This window comes from Anas acuta, chromosome 3, assembly GCF_963932015.1.
Source record: "Anas acuta chromosome 3, bAnaAcu1.1, whole genome shotgun sequence".
Classification (NCBI taxonomy): Eukaryota; Metazoa; Chordata; class Aves; order Anseriformes; family Anatidae; genus Anas; species Anas acuta.
Genome location: NC_088981.1, coordinates 59591445 through 59609738, shown reverse-complemented (window position 1 = coordinate 59609738; position 18294 = coordinate 59591445). Strand labels below are relative to the sequence as shown.

The 18294-nt window shown below is 44.3% G+C and overlaps 1 long non-coding RNA gene across 1 annotated transcript; it reads left to right on the top strand.

Annotated features, from left to right (window-relative positions):
* Positions 1-7961: 7961 nt before the first annotated feature.
* LOC137853016 (uncharacterized) lies at positions 7962-8908 on the top strand. Its single transcript, XR_011094160.1, has 2 exons — positions 7962-8099; positions 8204-8908. It is a non-coding gene; the product is annotated as an uncharacterized lncRNA (long non-coding RNA).
* The last annotated feature ends 9386 nt before the right edge of the window (positions 8909-18294 follow it).

Here is an 18294-nt window from a genome sequence, read left to right as displayed (position 1 = left end):
ATCAGACGTTCAGGCACAGCTCGGTGCACATTCCTTACCCACGAGCTTCAGGGATCTCCCTCTTGTTGCTCTCCCTAATGCTCACACATGTTTTTTTTTAATAGGGAAGGCACACGGGGTGGGAGGCTTTGGAGTGTTTGCTGTGTCAGCTAAAGTTCGGGCACTGAACGCACACACGCGGTGTCACTTCATTCTCGTGAGTCACAAGCAAGTTGTGCTGAGAAATAGCAGAGAAGAATGAAAGCCGTCTCAGTCTTCTGCACTCCGGGAAGGTAGGAGCCAGGAGTTTTTCATGGCATAGATGCGCACACTATTTTACAAGCAAACACAAGGGCAAGCCACCCTCTCTTCTGTAACAACTATCTGCAGGAAAAAATGAGATTGTCTCAGTTATATAAAGTTGAAGGCTTGGTTTTGAGAGCTGCTGGAGGCTGCTCCATCCCTAACAGCTGCAGTGGAAGCAGTGGCCAGGGGTGGACCACACCAGCAGGGAAGGCTATAGCAGGGGCAAGAGAGCTGCCTACAGGGGCTGCCTGCCCCATCCTGCTCCTACCCCTGTTCCTGCTCCTGCAGCTGATGCAGGAGCCTCTGAGTGCTCTCAGCAGACCCACTGGCCTCAGTGAGGCAAATTGTCCAAGTTAATCCCAGTGGGAATCACTGTTGTATAATTTGGCAGCACTGCAGGCTCCTTATTTGTTCTCTTTCTTTCATGATTTGCTGTTTGGTTTGGTTGCTTTGTTTTAATACACTCATGCCTGCTGATAGCATGGGAGGCGGGAAGTTGGTAGCTTTTGCAATATTTCCAGGAAGTCCTAAAAATTTTTTCCTGAAGTAGAGCAGACATGACATGCATTTTATCAGTGTTTGCTTAACAAGAAAATGTGACAAAAGACGCTGTTACTTCCCCATTTGACAGCTATGTTCCTCTCAGCTTCAGACACTGGAGCAGTGGGGACGCTGCAGGAATACCAGTCCCAGCGGGTTTGGTTTTGGCAGCACCTTTTGTGTAGGGGTAAGTGAGTCAGGCTAGCTCTGCTCTCATGTGTGACATATTTTCCATGTAAAATACCTACCCGTCAGATGGTACGGGATGCTTGCTGGGCTGGTAACCATTTCTTGCCACTTCCGGAGAGACGTTGCTTCATCATCTGCTACATGCAAACAAACACTGTCAACTTTAAAGAAAGCATTATGATGTTTGGGAGTAAATGAAAGGCTGTCCAGGCTGCAGAAGGAGAGGAAGTATTTCCAAAGATTAAACCCAGCTGTGACAAGATTCCTGTGTTACAATGCGATGTGTAACCAGCCTCCTCATATAATCACAGAATTTCTAGGTTGGAAGAGACCTCAAGATCATCGAGTCCAACCTCTGACCTAACGCTAACAGTCCCCACTAAACCATATCCCTAAGCTCTACATCTAAACGTCTTTTAAAGACTTCCAGGGATGGTGACTCCACCACTTCCCTGGGCAGCCTGTTCCAATGTCTAACAACCCTTTCGGTAAAGAAGTTCTTCCTAACATCCAACCTAAAACTCCCCTGGTGCAACTTAAGCCCATTCCCCCACAGTTCTGCTTAAGCATCCCCTCTCTGGAAACTCAGTTAACTCCGGATCTACACAGTTGTTCCCATTTCCCAAGTATCTTTATGTGCAATGGTCCTGGAGGGGTGCGAGAACTGCCATGTCCAGGTGCTTGCCCTCGGAGGATGCTCTCCAAGGTGGATACTTACTGGTCCTGTGCGTGATTCTCACTGTCTACTGAGGACCCAGGAGAAGAAGAGAGGTCAGCTGAGTGTTGAGTTTAATGGCAGGTTCAGCTTCACAGAGCAGGGATGAGAAGCTCGCTGGCTCTCCTCAAGGTCTGGCAGGATGAAGGGAGGAATGCCTGGTGGGATGTGAGGCATCCTGAACAGCCTGAACTGATGACAGACGTTCCCAACCTCCTGGTGTCTTAACACAGGGGTTATTCAGTTATTCTCTAATGTTGAGTTTGTGCTTGTGGAGTTACAGAAGTTTCCATGTAGACAATATGTCCCATCTAATCAGATATCTGAGAACTGACTCCTTAGTTTTGCTATTATTTTTTTGCCATCCACTTAATGGGTGGCTGCTTTGCTGAAAATTGGAACTACTGTGTGAAATTATTAAGACGAGCTTGCAGCATGGCATCTGTAGGACTAGAAGTATCTACCACTCCTTCTCGCATTTGTGAAGGACTACAGCCTCTCTGTCCTCTCACTTCCCCCTCATTCAACCCAGAAATGGTCCTGCAAACCTGTATCAAGACTGCCTGTGCATGTGTCTGCACTCCCTTCACAGTTGTAGAGTGTCCTTCAGCTGTGAGCTGAATCAGTTTCAACAGCTAGAGGCTATTACTAATTTTGACAGAAGTGAGAGGTGTAATGTGACTGCAGCCCTCTAAATGTTCAAAACCTCTCCTCTAAATGTAGTCCTCCAGATAAATATACTGGTTATGTACAGCTGCTAACACCTATATACTTTGGAAGAACTTAAAAGCTTATCAAGTGCTTTTAAAAGCATCAAGTGCTGCATCCTTCCTGTCACCAAGAAGCATACTTGTCATCCAGAGCTGAGGAAACTTTAAATAGTGAACATATTAAATACACCAGTGAATTCCTTTTAGACGAACAGTGGGATTTCTTTCAACTGTGTTTCAGCCTGGAGTTTGGTGCTATCTTCATCCCCCTCAGAAGTTGAGCCTTGCCCATTTCCCCTGCCTAGCTTCCCCTTTATTTCACGGTGCTTGTGCCAGCTGCCACACAGCAATGGTAGAGCTTCGCTCCAGTGGTGACTTCAGGAGGCAGCCAGCTCCCATGTGTGGTCCAGAAGCCAGTACAGGGCACAGGCCATAATCCATAATGGCCAGACAAAAAAGAAGGCACTGAGGGTGTTGGCAGCACTGAAAGGGTGGAGGACTCTGCAGGCAGCTTAAGCCTGGCTGCCCATGGCAGTGCTGCGCTGGCCCTGCACCAAGGAGCCTCCTGGGCTTTGCTCTGCCCCCTCAGCTGCACCCAATGCCAAACACACTGTGTTAGGATGATAAACGCTTCCCCATGTAAGGGAAAAAACATACCCAGAGAGTTGAAATGTGAAGTATTTTATGCTAAGGTCTGCTGGATGGCGTGGAATTGACAGGAGGGATTTTTTGCGGCGTTATTGGTAGCCAGCTGATAGTGAGGAGTCACAGCCCAGCAGGTGCAGGCATCTGGTTTTACAGTTGTGGCTGGAAAGCTGAGGCGTTAATGTTTTTGATGTTTACTGGCATTCCAGAAAAAGGACTGCAAAAAGGCTGGTTGTGGCCAGTGAAAGCAGACAGAAGGAAAGCAAATAGCTTGTGCTAGTCTGGAAGCCAAGGCAACTGCACAGGGATTTCATTAGACACAGCAACGGTGAAACACTCACAGGTAGTCGCCAGTGTCCTCGTCCTGAAGCCCTGTGCCCCTCTGTTTTCTAGCAGAAATGAACAAGCCAACAACCAAACAGAAGTCCAGTACAACAGCCACAAACAGAGTAAGGCATCGGCCGCTGCCAGGGGATTTGCAAAGTGGGAAAGCATTGACACCGCTCTGTCCCTCTCCCTGCTGTGTGGGCAATGAGACCTGCTGACATCAGGAGCGGGGAGCGCTCCAGAAAAAAATACCAGACACCAGCAGAGGCGAACAACAACACTCTAAGCAGTATAAGCAGCTGTTCCACAACTGTGCAATTTGAGGCTAGGCAGAGGGTCATGCCGTTCAGAGAAAGAAGGTTGGAAAGGATAAAACAGCCAAAAACAGGAGAGGGTCAGGAGACGAGCCATTAGTGTAACAGTGACATGAGATTCCTCTGTTTTGTCCAATTGCAGTTGGCAAGAAATCATCTTTTCTGACATTTTCTCAGTTCTTTGCTTTCAAAACTGACTAAAGAGTTTATAAGTAGAAGCACGATAAGGCTGGAAAAAAAAGATAACATTCCCATTTAAATTGCTGGATAATCTGCCTGGAAAATCTGTGAGGCTGGGGTGCACATTTTTTTCTAAATTCTTTGGTACTGATTCGTATATGTCTGTGTTTCCAGTGATTTTAATATCTCAAATTTGGGATGGTGGAGAGACAGGAAAGTCAGCATTATGCCAATAGGAATATATCAGGATCTGAAGGGCTTTCTGAATCCATTTTCTCAGGCCATTTTTATGCAAGGCTGAATAAAGAAATCTTATTTCCCTGTAGATTTTATGGCTCGTGGAAAGAGGATAATGAAATTCTCCCAATTCATTTCTTCTAAAATGTGGAAATAAAGATTTGGTGTGAAACTATGGATGGCATTGCTTGACACATCAGCTGAAGTTAAGCTTTCTGAATCTGTTTGCAAATTAGTTTCATAAGGTAGCCAGCATGGGACAACATGAGGGAGGCTGAGAGGAAGACAGGAGGAAAAAGGCATGGACAGAAAAGAAGGAAACAGAGAAATATACATACATACATACATACATACATATATATATATATATATATATATATATATAAATTATTCCAGAAAAATAGTGCCAAACTAAAAAAGCACTAGTGGCCTTTCCCATTAGCATTGATGCATTGACACCCACACGCAAGGGGGAAAATGTGCCAAAATTCCAGTCACAGCGAAATGGAAAATTGATTAAAAAGACAGAGAAAGCTATCTCCAGAAAATGAAAGGATCCATCCTTAAGGAGCTGTGAATATAGAAACTGTTGTTACTGTTATACAGTAAATGAATTGCAATTCAGAGTTGGCTGTGCAAAAACCTTTTGATAAATATGAATTTCATAAATGCAGTACTTAGGTTATGTAATTTGCCTCATTTTGCAAATGAATAACTCTAAATATATCAATATATAGATAGTACCAAGTAAATAAATGAAATAAATAATCAGATGATGTAAATCAAATTCATTTCAGAACTGAGAACACAAGTTTTCTTCATTTTGAGTCCTGTTTTACTTACCAAGTCATTTTCTTTGTGTTTAGTTCTTGCTCTTTGAGAGGTAGTGATTTATACCAATGTATTTTTATCCGACTTCAGAAGTCTTTCAGAAAAGTTCTTGACCCTTTTTGATAGCACAAATAATAGAGTCCAGAGCTTATTGCACTTCACAACTCCCTCCAGTGCCTGAAGAACACCTGACTCACTGCACAACTATTTATTCCTGCTGCTCTTCTGTTAGCATTGTCTTTAAAAAGGCTCTTTAAAAGTGCAACATGGCCAGGGCCAGCAACTTTTAGAATTATGTTTTGGCAAAAACTTAAACTGAAATTATGAGTGGGAGGTTGGAAAGGACAATACAAAAAGAAATAAGCTGAGAAAATGAAATAAAAACTGTGTTTTACTTCATATTTTTACTTTCATGTCAGTGTAGCCTGACATGAAAGGAAAAAGGAAAGGTCTGGTAACTTCTGGGTAACCTAAAGAGCCACATGTAGTAGTTGCTGAATAACATCTGCAGTTTGCCATCACACCCTGTTCTTTCCTGCGTGCTTCAAATATTTCACGTGTACCAATTTTTAATAAAGCATAAAAATATCAGCTCTACACATTTGAAAGAAAGTGGCCCATCTGAAATAAACTCATGATAAATGAATGTCAGAAAGTTTTGAAAAAAATGTTATCCAGTTCATTGCCTTGTGGGAAATGGCAAAGCAGTTTCTCTATCTAAACTGAAAATTTTAATGTCTTGATTCCTTTCTTGTCTATTTTTGAAATAATCTTCTGGAATCAGCATAGGAAAAAAATAATAGGCGGGATGAAACAGCAAGAGATGAAGAGATGTATCAGAGTTACCTTTCAAATGTCTTTATGAGCACCCAGCACAATGCTTCATGTGCTCAGGGTGATTTCAGCCGGCTACCTGTTTGGCAGAGGCTGAACTCCAGGCTGGCCTCAGGGGATGCATTTCAGAAATAGCACAGGGGAAGACCAGGGCCAGGACCAGGACCAGGGCCAGGACCAGAACCAGGACCAGGGCCAAGACCAGGGCAGGACCAGGACCAGGGCCAGGGCCAGGACCCACCTTGTGCAGTGCCTGCCTGTCTGCAGCCCCATAGCAAGGATTGGGCCTGTATCAGAAAGATAACATCTCCTCCTGACTGAAGTCAGGCACTTTTTAGGAATTTCAAAGCAAGGTACCCCAAAATGGAAGCCCTTTACATCACTGCTCTGTGGGAAAAGGGTGTTGCTACTTCCTTATGTGATGAATTGTTAAAAATGTGTAACATGTTGTTCCCTTTGCCTGTTGTTCTGGTTAAGGGAAGGGATGCGGAGTGCTAAGAAAAATGTGAGCCACTACAATGTATTTTTTTGTTGCTGGGAAACATTTTCTCCTGCATGGAATATGTCAGTCACACAGGAAATGCAGTCATTTTCATGGTTTTAATTACTTCCACTAAGAAAGTGTTGTATTTTCTCCTGAAAATCTTGTTGTTACAAAAATAAACAACTAAATGTTATTAACGCTGTGCTTCAACGTCTTGCTGGTTTTTAACCACAATTGGCAACCTGGAAGGAGTTTTACAGGCGCTCATTAATACCAAATGTCAGGGTAAAGCTTTCCAAAGCCCATCGAAATGCTCAGACCATCGTAGGCAGATGGGGAATAAGACCAGCCTCCAACGTGCTTTGCCAGGACATTGCCAGAAGGTGTGAGTGCTTTGGAGGAGGCAAGTTCCCAGGGTATCTCCCTTACCACACAATAATAAAAAATACATTTGCCAGCTCTTATGGACATGTCGCTGCTGAAGGAGGTTGCTGTGGGGTCTGCTCTCAGCATCCCCACCCACAGCAGGAGAAACTGAGAGCTCCACAGATGGGGCAACAGCTCTGGTATCTGCCCAGACAACAAAACAGAGGCCGCTGAGAAGGACCTAAAGGTTTATCTCTCAGGATCCACCTCTGCATTTGCACCCACCAAAATCCAGTATTTTAGTACCGGTGGGGGAAAACAACCAGCCAGCAGGGCTTTGGCAGGTGGCACCAGGGAGGTTTCCTGCCCTAGCTGTCCAGCCCCTGTGCCTGGTATGCACTTGGCTGGTGGAGGGGCTGGGGAGGGAGTGGAGATACTGTGTGCTGGCTTCCCACTTTGAAGAAGAAACAGAAGATTCCTCTCAGTCGCTGTGAGGAGGATTGAGGGCCAGCTGCCCAGCCCCATAACCTGCTCGGACACCCGCAGGCCCAGTGAGCAGCTGCCTGCCGCCCGCCCTCCCGCAGCACCGGGCTGGTTGCGGCCTGCTGCGGCTGGGAGCCAGCGGCAGCTGCTCAGGAGCTTGTTCATTATTTGCTTTTCTAAAAGCCCCAGATACGTATCGCCTCTGGGGCAGCTGATTTAGTGTTCTCCAGAGTGGGTGCAAGATCTCTTCAGAGAATATCGCAGTAATTTGTCCCTTTGCTTTACCAGCGTGACTTTTACAAATGGTGTCCCTTCACCCTAGGCGCTGGGGCTGGCTCCCTCCCCGCCACGAGCCTGGCAGCAGGCACCACAGCTGCAGGGCCAAAGGACTTGTGTGAAAGGAGACGTCAGCACCACGACCTCTCCACAGGCTGAAGAAGTCTTGTTGGAACCATTTGGCTTCCCCTTGGCTCGGGCTGCTGGCCTGTGAGCAACCTCATCCTAAAGACACCCCTCTCCCTTCCTTCTCATTCAGATTCAGACTCTGTGCTGCTAAATTTGGCTTGAAGCTCCCTGTTTCAGATCAGTCACTGAGATCCATTGTTTAAAATCCCATGGAAGGAATACACATTGGCAAAGGCCAGCATGCTGTCAGCGGTACAGCATGTGCCCTGCACAAGATGCACAGTGCCTTCAGGACCCACGCAAGGCACAAGAAAGCTTTTGTGCATGTGGAGTCAATAGGTGGGGTTACCTGACTCAGCTGAAGGTTATTTCTCATCACAAAAAGCAAATAGAAAACAGCACAGCACTAGGGTGGCTGTTAACTTGTAGCTGCCTCTGTGAAAGCAAGGGAACCTGAAAGGGTCTTCCTGACCCTCTTTAAGAAAGCCACAGACCCCTTTTCCATCTTCATCACAGGCATATCACACCAATCTCGCTGACTTTTGTGGAAGCTGGTGAGGAGTTTCGGCATTCTCTTCACATTCTCCCCTGCTAGGCAAGGAACTTTGAGCATTTCCCTCATGCTCTACTTCTTTCTCCAAATCTTTTTCTTTCCTAGGTAAAGGCACACATGCACTCCACTGTCCGAAATAAAAGTTTCTTCTTCAACATCTGTGATTCTCCTGAATTGCACCTGATCTTTCTGCATGAAGTGTCTGTCCTCTCCTGATGGACAGCTCTGGAATTTCTGTTGTGCTTCAGTGAACACCCCTTCACACCCCCCACATTCACACACTCAAGCTTTCTGTCTCTCAGTTCTCTGCCTTCTCTCTCAGCCCACTCAAGAGGCAGAGCAGCTACAGAAGGGAGGAGGTAAACTTAGACCTTCATTTTGCTCCTGAAGAAAGTCCCCACTTAGCTGCAGGACATCTGACTTTTAAACATCTCTCTCTGTGGTTTAGGGTTTTTGGTGACTAACAACATATTGAGAGATGTATATCTGTAGTTGTAATTGTAGGTTTTGGCCCCCTTGCAAGCTCTAAAAGAGGCCTGGTCTAAAACTGTTGGACGCATGCCACTGAAATCAGAAGCAACATGTTAAAGCACCTAATTCCTGGAGTCTTATGATTATCACGTCTATGCAACCCCTCCTTTCAGTGGTAAAATCTTGAGAGCCTGTGTTTGTTCAGCTTCATTCATAGAAACTCAAAAAAATGAGAATATGAACATAAAGAAATCAGCTTTTTTATTATTATTTTCATTTTTTATAAGCCATGTTCTCTAGGTCAGCCTTTTGATTTTGACTTTCAGAAAGGCATAAGAAGTATTTAACACTTCATCTTCAGGTTGAATATACATAACATTAAAATTGAGGATAAGCAAATTTATAACTAGAAGAGATTTAATCCTTCAGGATTATGGCTGTAGGGTACTCAGAACTGTTCAGACCTTGCACCATTGATGTGAGGAGTTGGGCATGTACCCCAAGGACAGTGCTCAGGTGCTCAGGCACCACACCTTTGTAGCACTCTCATGACAGTCCACTTATCAATTTGCCAGTAAGAAGGGAGGGCCTGAGATCAGCCTGAAACCACTTCATTCAGTCAAAATCCTCCCTACCAGGTGACACGCATGCCAGTGTTACAGCTGCAGCAGTGCACACAGCTTCGGCAGTGTCACCCTGAGCTGATCTCCCACCTGTATCTCTCTTAAGCTGCTAAGAGGCATTGGGAGCTCAGGACAAGAGCTACCTTCACCATTAAAGTCTTTGTCAGATCTCTGCTTTCAGAGACCTCCTGCATCATTCCATCCCTCTGCTTCATCCCTGAGCAACTATGGGTCAAACAGAGGTTTGATAGCTGTAGGTTGCTATGAGGTTCTGAAAAGAGAGATCTCTGGGTGGCCCCAGACATGGATATGGCTCCTGCCCAGGCTGCACAGCCCTGTGCACCCTGTCTCCTGCCTTGGGAGATGGGGAACATGGGAAGCAACCTTACAGCTGCCTCAGCAACAGTTGTGTTGTGCCCCTCTTTGGCCCCCTTCAGCTGTGCAGGAGAAGGAAGCAAATATCTGTTTAGGCTGAGTCTCCTGATGTCAAGACAGGTCCCTCTCAATGGATTTTATATTTATGTTCTTTACATTTGAGTACTGCGTAGGTTTATTTCATGCACAAGGACACCTAGAAAGACTATTATACATGTAAAAGGCAGTTATGCAGAAGTGGGGAAAACCCAAGGACAGAGAGTATTCATGCCTCTGTAACTCAGCTCTTTTGTGTATATGTACAATGCATTGTTTAATATCATTATTGCATACAGTTTCTTTCACACGCCCTCACCTTTTTCAGTACATAGAGCAGATAACATTTAGCTAATAATTGTTTGGTGGTCTGTGTTACATCAGAGCTCAGACTGCAAAACCACTGAGCCTGCTGCTGCTCTTATAATCTACAGTGTTATTCAGTATTTTGATTTTATTTGTTTTGTTCCAGTCTGTGGTTCAAAGCTTGTAAATGGAGATAAGCCATCACGATGATATGGTTAACTTCTTCCCTATAAAATCCTAGATAGTACTGTAATATATGTAAAAAATTCAAAAGCCGGAATTAACCAATCTTCAAAGCATGCTAATAAGATGTGTTGATAGCATTATCTCTGTGTTACAGTTGGGGAACTGAGATATATTATTTAGAGTTCAAAAATATCCCTTAAATTCAAATGCCCCGTCTGAGAAACCTAAGGTCTACCCTTGTCATTTAGCATTAAACAAGTCTTAATACACGCAAAGGCAGTTTCCACTGACATTGTTTGCACTTGGGAGTCTTGAACAAAGCTGAAAATAAAGTTTCAGGATCTCAGCTTGTGAAAAGTGAAGAGAATAGTCTGACAGCATCCTCTGTAGGCCATCTAGTCCATCCTCCTGCCTTAAGAAAAGGTCAGCTATATCAGCCTTCCCTGGATATCCCTCTAGTTAAATCATTCCTGTCTAACCTATTCTTAAAAATAGAGATTTCACAGTCTACTGAGGCAGGTCATTTCCAGTGCCTAATTATGCTCCTTGTTAGAGTGATATTTAGACTAAACCCTCTGTACTATGGCTAGTCCATCTTTTATCTCTCTGTCCCCAGGGACACGAAGAACTGCCTGTTCCTCTGCTCTTCGAAGACACTGACTATCTGCTGCTGGCCCCTGGAGTCCTCGCTGGCTCACACTTCTCTTTGGGGAATGCTGCCCAGAGCTGGACACAAAACGCCAGCTGGGGCCTCAGGGGTGCTGAGTAAGGCAGAAAGATTTCTTCATGCCTCTTATGTGTTGCTTTTCTGTTTATATGTCCCAGATGTGCTCCTCACATTTCTTTCAACAGTGCCAGTATTACTGCTCATGAATAACTTAGGGTACACTACTGCCCCTCATTCCTTATCTGCAGAACTATTATCCAGCCCATCAGGTCCCATTTTGTAAATTTGTAATCAATTATTCTTACTTAAATGTAAACCTTTGCAGTCTTCCTAACTGAATTATTTCCCACTTTCTTTTCAACTCACTACATTAACTTTTCTCCTGCCCTTCCACATGCCTGCAGCTACCCTCCCAGCTGTGTTGTTTGTCGTCTCCCACACAAATGTAATATGCACAGACCTAATGACATAAGTGGTGGAACAGAAAGCAGAAAAGAGAAGCAGACCCAGGACAGACCATTTTGGAAGCAACAGCAGATTTTTGTCCATTTTTACAATGATTTGTTGGTATTTCCTCAAGTAGAATTCCTACTGTAATTATTATCTGTGCATTTAAGAAACCAGACATCTACAAACCTACAAACTCCCGCAGAAAGCCTGGCATAAGTGACTTCCCCAGCATCTCACTGCAACTCGGTGCTGCAGGGTGGGGCTGGAGCTTGACTTTCATCTACCTCCAGGCTGTGACATTTCTTTGGCCCTGTCTGTGGGACTGCAGGACGGGGGCAGCTCTCCCCTCCTAAGAGGGACAAGGGCAAGGTCCAGCCTCCAAACACCAGGAGCTGGGAAGGGAGGATGCATGCATTCGCTGACAGCACCTTGAAAGACTTCAGCTTTTAAGCTCTAGCATGCCTGTGCATGTCTGAAGTCCTTATTTAACCAAACCTAGGCAGGTTTTGGCAGGAACAGGAAAATATACATTCTTGATACAAAGGTTACCCTTGCTAAGTTTCAAGCCATTGGTAGGAGGCACAATGGAGGAGGAGGAGGTGTCAGTAATGCTTTTGCAAGTAAATATATTTTCTATCAGAGGCAAAATCAGATTTTTTCCTAGCAGTGTTTATGGAGAGAATGCTATTTACACTGGGGTTTGCTGCAAGTAGATCTTAAATGCAGTGGACCTACTGCTCACAAGGGCTGTGACTGAGCAGGGTTTTCAAAGCCATGACAAAGAGAGGCCAGGGGCTGCAGAGGTCGGGTGCTGCACCAGGCTGCCACTCTGTCTGGGAAACATCAATAAGACCTGGGCAGGCTACCAGGGAGCTTAGGACAGGATGCTCAGCCAGAAGGAAAGAGAGCAGGGACTGAAAGTCAGTGCTCAAAAGGCCTCAAAAAACAGGGCATAGCTGTACAGTCACAGCACAATTACATTTGTTATAGCCATGGGCAGCTACTAAGATTGCCTCGTGTACTTATGAATGGAGGGAAAAAGGCAATCCCCAATCTCTGTCTCTCCTGCTAAGTATATTAACCAGGTTGTTACGTATTTAGTCACCAGGAACCCTGCCTACAGCGAACTGCAGGGTGGGTACTCATAGCAGCTGTCCCCATAGGACAGATATTTTTACTTTTTTTTTTGTTGTTGTTTTTCTTTCCCCAACCAAATCTGTTTAAATTTAGTAAACTGGCAAGATCCAGGAAGCAAAGCACCTAGCACTAAAAACTGGGCAGCTGTATTACTACAAAGTGCCACTTGATGTGCCCCAGCTGAAGGCCTGTCTGAGAGAAACCCCGAGTTCTCCACCCTCTGGCCATAGGGAAGAACAACAACGGCAAACACGGGGATTCAGATGATTGGAAGTGATGAATCCACTACAGATTCCTTCTTTTTATCCACACTTCACGGTTATATGTGCTATATAAATGTCACGTACCTCCGTTGTCTTAATAATGATATCATAATCTTCATGCTTACATGTATCCACAGGGACCATGAGCTCCCAGAAGGAGGTTTCACAGTGTTGGTTTGGGTTTCTTGAGTACAGACAAACAAAATAAATTTCCTTTTTATGGGGTTCAGATTAATACAGTTTGAAAAAAAAAATCCATTGTTTGTAATGGGGATTTTTTTGTCTTTTTGTCTGCCTTACAAAAACAAAAGATGTCCATTTTTATTCCACTAGATGTCACCAGCACAATATTTTTTCCTGTGGGAAAGCAGAACAATTTCATTTCAAGTTCACTTAGGACTTACCGGTATGACGACTTTGGGCAACTAATCATTCTGGAATAACTTCATACCAAACTACTCTGGGGAAAATAAATAAATAAAAATAAATAAATAAATAAATAAATTTCCCTGATTTCCCTTTTAGAAGTGTAAAAGCTTTAATTCATCACGTTAAGGCTGAGAAAGTTGGGGTTATTTAGCCTGGTGAAGAAAAGGCCCCAGGAAGGACTCATAGCAGCTTTCCAGTACCTAAAGGGAGCCTACAGAAAAGGTGGTGAGGAACTCTTGGTCAGGGAGTATGGTGATAGGACAAGGGGTAACTAAAACAGAGGACAATTAGATTAGATACTAGATATTAGATTAGATATTAGATTAGAGGGTGGTGAGGCACTGGCACAGGTTGCCCAGAGAAGCTGTGGATGCCCCATCCCTGGAGGTGTTCAAGGCCAGGCTGGATGGGGCTTTGGGCAACCCAGTCTGGTGGGAGGTGTCCCTGCCCTTGGGGGGGGGGGGGGGGTTGCAACTGGATGGTATTTAAGGTACCTTCCAACCCAAACCACTCTGTGATTCTAATCCTGTAACAGTGTTCACACCATAACGGATAACTTAAGAGAGCTGGATCATACCAAAAAGGGTACACTGAGCACTTGTTTTGAAGTAGCTAGGCCACAATTAAAAACTGAAATATTCACTAATATGAAAGCAAATCAAAATAAGGATTTGAATTTAGTTTCTTCACCCCTTCTCCCATGCTGTCAGCTTAGTAAATGAAGACCAGAGAGGGTGTTTTGTGGCAAGATCCATTAACACAGATTTGGGATTAGTTCTACAGCCTCTCTGTCTGTAACAGTTTTTGGTAGGCTGGCAGATGCCCCTGCCTGCAGTGCCTCTGCTGCATCAGAGCAGCAGCGTGGGGATGCAGGCTGTGACTGCAGCAACAGCTTAAACCCTTAGGGACACACTCGGTCAGGCGCCGCTTTCACTGTAGTGCCCATTCACTGAGGCTTGGAGGCTTTTCTCAGCTACTGGTTGTCACATCCTAATTGCTGGTGGCATTGCAGCTAGCTAACACCAAATTTACTGTGATACGTGATGCGACACACAGGCGATCAGAGCCAGGGATGGCAGCAGCGGCTGCTAAATCATGTCTCCAGCTCATTTAGTGACAGGAGCATCCCAAAGGGAGCACCAAAACTGCCTTTCCCCTACAGCAGTCTGAGGCCTCCCCCAGCTCCCTTCCTGCAGCACCACAGCAATGTTGCAGCCCACATTTCGTCCCCTGGGGCTGCACTGTGCAGTTATCTCTCTCTGTGTCGCAACAGTGTCAGGTTCAAGCCTTATTAAACCCCTTATCTCAAGGTCTTGGCACGGCCTTGCTTTGACACCTCATCCTATAATAGGACTAGGCCATTACTCAGAGCCAAAAGCTATGTATATTGGTTCGGTTGTTCGAAGGCTGTATTTTTCCACGAATAATGAAATTTCAGGCCTCTGCGTGCTTTTCCAGAGGGGAGCAAGGCCACCGCACATCCTGCTGCTCCAGCAGATAAGGGCACACAATAGCCCGCAGCCCTGCCGCACGGCCCCGAGCACACCACGGGGAGCTCCACCTTTGCTGCCGGACCAGGTCAGGGGCCAGGCTACAGGAAACAAAATGAGTCTCTTCCCAGAAAGTCGTGCATTGCTCGTGAATCACCTGATATTAACGGTAAATGCAGCTGCCAAACTTTGTACAGCTCCAAGCTTTGCACATGAGCAATGGCTTGCATAAACCATTTAATGAGTTCACGGGCATCTTTCCAAATATTTCCTTCCACCGTGTTCTGCCCCCAACTCACTGAAAACCCCAATTCCATGTTTCTTTCTATTCTTCAGTCTGTTTTGGGGTCTACCTACATTCCCAACTTCATCTACTCTATGGCTGTGCTCCACCAAGGAGGTTAGGAGACAAGAGGCCGTCTGCTTGCACGAAACTAGGGCCCACTACAGCCCCTGGAGCTACAGAGCAGTTAAGCTTCCTGCAAGAGAGCAGCAAGAGGTGTCAGGTAGCGAGTGAGTTAAGATGCCACGCCAAATGTGCTGACTACATTGCCTCCGAGTAAGCTGTTAGCCAAAAAGTAACAAATCTCATTCCTTGCAATGTCCAACTGGGAGGAGAACATGGCAGTGAGCTAGAGAAGGTGGCTGCAAGACTTCCAAACATTTCTGGTAGTAAGAAATAGGTTCAGTCATCAGGGACAGCAAAATCCCCCACATGCTTAGCAGGGCCACTCATATTTGGGATGGCTCAAACAGAAATTGAAGCAGACTCTTCCCAGTCCTCCGCTATGCACCACATTTTCAGAAGGAAGAGCTAAGCCACTGTATATGTGAATAATTTTATTCTTCACAGCACTTGACAAGTATCAGTTGCCTTTAATCCGTGGCAGCTAGCACCTCTCAGCAGCAGGATCACTGCAATGAAGTCTATGTAGTTTAGGAAGAACCTGCTAAAGAGCACGGTGCTCCTCCAGTTCTCTCAGTCCTTGCCAGCATCATTTTTGCCCTTGTTCAGAGGCAAAAAAAAAAAAAAAAAGAAAAAAAAAAAAATTACATGGCTTAAGTAAGACTCTGGGACGGAGAAAAATTGGCTGTTCACTAAACTGTGGATGTTCACCCTCTTGGTAATTGTTTTTGCTCACCTTTATCTGCTTGCCTATAAATCACAAGTGTCATGGAGAGGGTGAGCAGGGAGCAATCACTCACTGTTGCCTTAATACAGTAATTCTAAGGTCATCAACAGGAGAGACAGAAGGGAGATCCAGGAGCAGAGAGTCTGAGGCTGTAGCTAAACACCCATGCCATCCTCCCATGGCAGGAAGACACAGCCTGTGGCGTGTGACCTGGCACCCATTTTTCTTGTGAATTAGTAAAGAAGGTGAGAAGTCTGTTGCCAGCAGAAGGCATGATGACAGGCCAGGGAAATGCACGTGGTCAATACTTCATCTAGCGAGCTGGAATATAAGCAGTAAGTAGTGAAGAACGCTGTTTACATGTGTTGTTTCTGCATAGGCTCACTGGTGAAGTGAGCACCCCACGTCCCCTGGGGGTTTGCTGAGCCTAGACTGAAAGCCAGGCTGTCACGCCTTGCTTGCTGCTGCTGTCAGAGTTAACTAGGATAAGCATTGATCAAGCTAGTGATGTTCCTGCAGCAAAATTTAGTGTAGATTGCCAAACCCAGCTCAGAAACAGAACATGTATTTGAGCAGCCATGCAGTCTGGTAGCAGCCCCCTGTGGAGGGCTGGGGATGTTCCCCATCAGCTTTTTCAGAGAGAGCATCCTGCAGGTACCTTAAATCTAGCTCAAGGATGCCTGTGCACTCATAAAGTCACATTCCAGCTGCAGAGTGCACATCCTCCTAGGGTCAGGCTCAAATTAGGGGTTAGGAAATAGGATTTTTTATTTCTAAAAGGTAATACCATGCCTCCTCCTAAATTAATAGCTGGTAGTTCTGTCATGTGGCTTTGCATGAATCCACAAGGAAAGAGCTTCTTATATCAGTTACCTGGAGCGCAGAAAAGCTGTCCAGTTCTGCAGTTCTAGCATGGTTGAGGTAAAAAGGCTGAAGACAAGAGTACTATGCTCAGAGTGAGAAAATACCAGAGTACACCTCTGCTAATTTCAAGATGCACCTGCAATCAGTGTTTGGTGTTCATTCAATGTTTGTTTGCTTGTTTGTTTTTGGTTTTTTTTTGGTTTGGTTTGGTTTTGTGTCTACAAAATCTCTCTTATTCTACTATGAGCATAAATTATCACAGAAATCATTATGGAGCTGTCATTAATGGGCTTAGATTTGGGAAAATCAGTAATTATTTAATATAATTCAATAGTTTATATAATTTATTTAATAATTTAACAATTTATTTAATCATAAAATTTGTATTTAAAAGGAATTGATTTAAAATTCTTTTCTGATGAAGAATTTATAGTGTAAAAAACCTATAATCCTCACTGAAATATATTTGCAAGCTGAAACTATATGCAAAGCAAGGATGGAGCAAGCTTTGCATTTGATGTAATCAGGTAGCTTCTGAAGTGACTCTTCAGTTCAGGAACTGTCCTTTTCCAGCTGCCTTTCAGAGTGCAGTTTACAGTAATAAATCAAAACCAAGGCACACTGTAGACAGCTAAGCTCCTTGAAGCACCACATTTGCACTCACAAGATTCTTAACATCCTTTTTATATCCTGATCGTGTAATCCATGTATTTTTGTCTTTAGCCACTGAGTAATTTAGCATTAGCGCCTCACTGTATTTAGGGCTGTTGCAAGACTCCCAATCTACGGCAAACGTAAGAGGAGACTGAACCTGTAAAGGCAGATATTCTAAATTTAGGAAGGATAATGGAAAGCATTGTGCTTAGAGCTAAAAACAAAAACAGACAGCATCGTGGGAAGAGATTACCATCAATCTATTTTGCTCTTTAGCAGGGCTCGTCTATTAAGTAGTAATAACCATGATGGCCAAATTTTGCTTTCAGTTTTAACTATGTGAACCCAGGTAAGCTTTGATGACTCAGTGGAGTCACTGTAATTTATGTGAACATAAATAACTGAAGATTTTTTGCCTTTTTTTTTTTTTTTGGCAATCTTACCCTTTTTGAAAACTGGCTATTTTAAGAATGACTGAAACAAAGTTTGCAGTATTTCAAATATGAATAAATTTCTGTTTTGATTTAGAGTCTCCAGGACAAATGTGGAACATAATGATTCTGCAGTGTGTATCTTGTGAGTCTGTGAAATCCAAATTTCAGGTAGGATAAAAGCTTTCCTATAAATAAGAAGTAGAAGATGGATGTAGGAAAGCTAATGTGGGATGTATGGGTCCCTACTTTTTACATCTGATAGCATATTGTTAGAAATGTCTGCAATTAAAAAAAAAAAAATGGGCAGGATGTTAGGGCTTGCTGTGCCGTGATCAGTGCAGTACCTGAATCAGAAGAATCAGAAACAAAGCTGCTTGCAGTACACTTCAGTGCCTTGTATAAGACACAATGGTAGGAAAAGAGAAGACATGAGATTTCCCGGCACCATAGAAAATATCCTTGTCTGAATCTGAGAGGGACACAGACAGGGATGTGACAAACAGCAGATTATATAGAGAGGGTCACGGGCAACTGGGACAATGGGTTTGTAGTTGTAATCTTTGTGAAACCAAATTGCAATTGCAATCTCATAGAATCATAGAATTGCATGCTGCTCAGTGATGGATAAATAGAGAGGTAAAATAGGTCCTATTTTTATTATGTGATTACATAGATTGC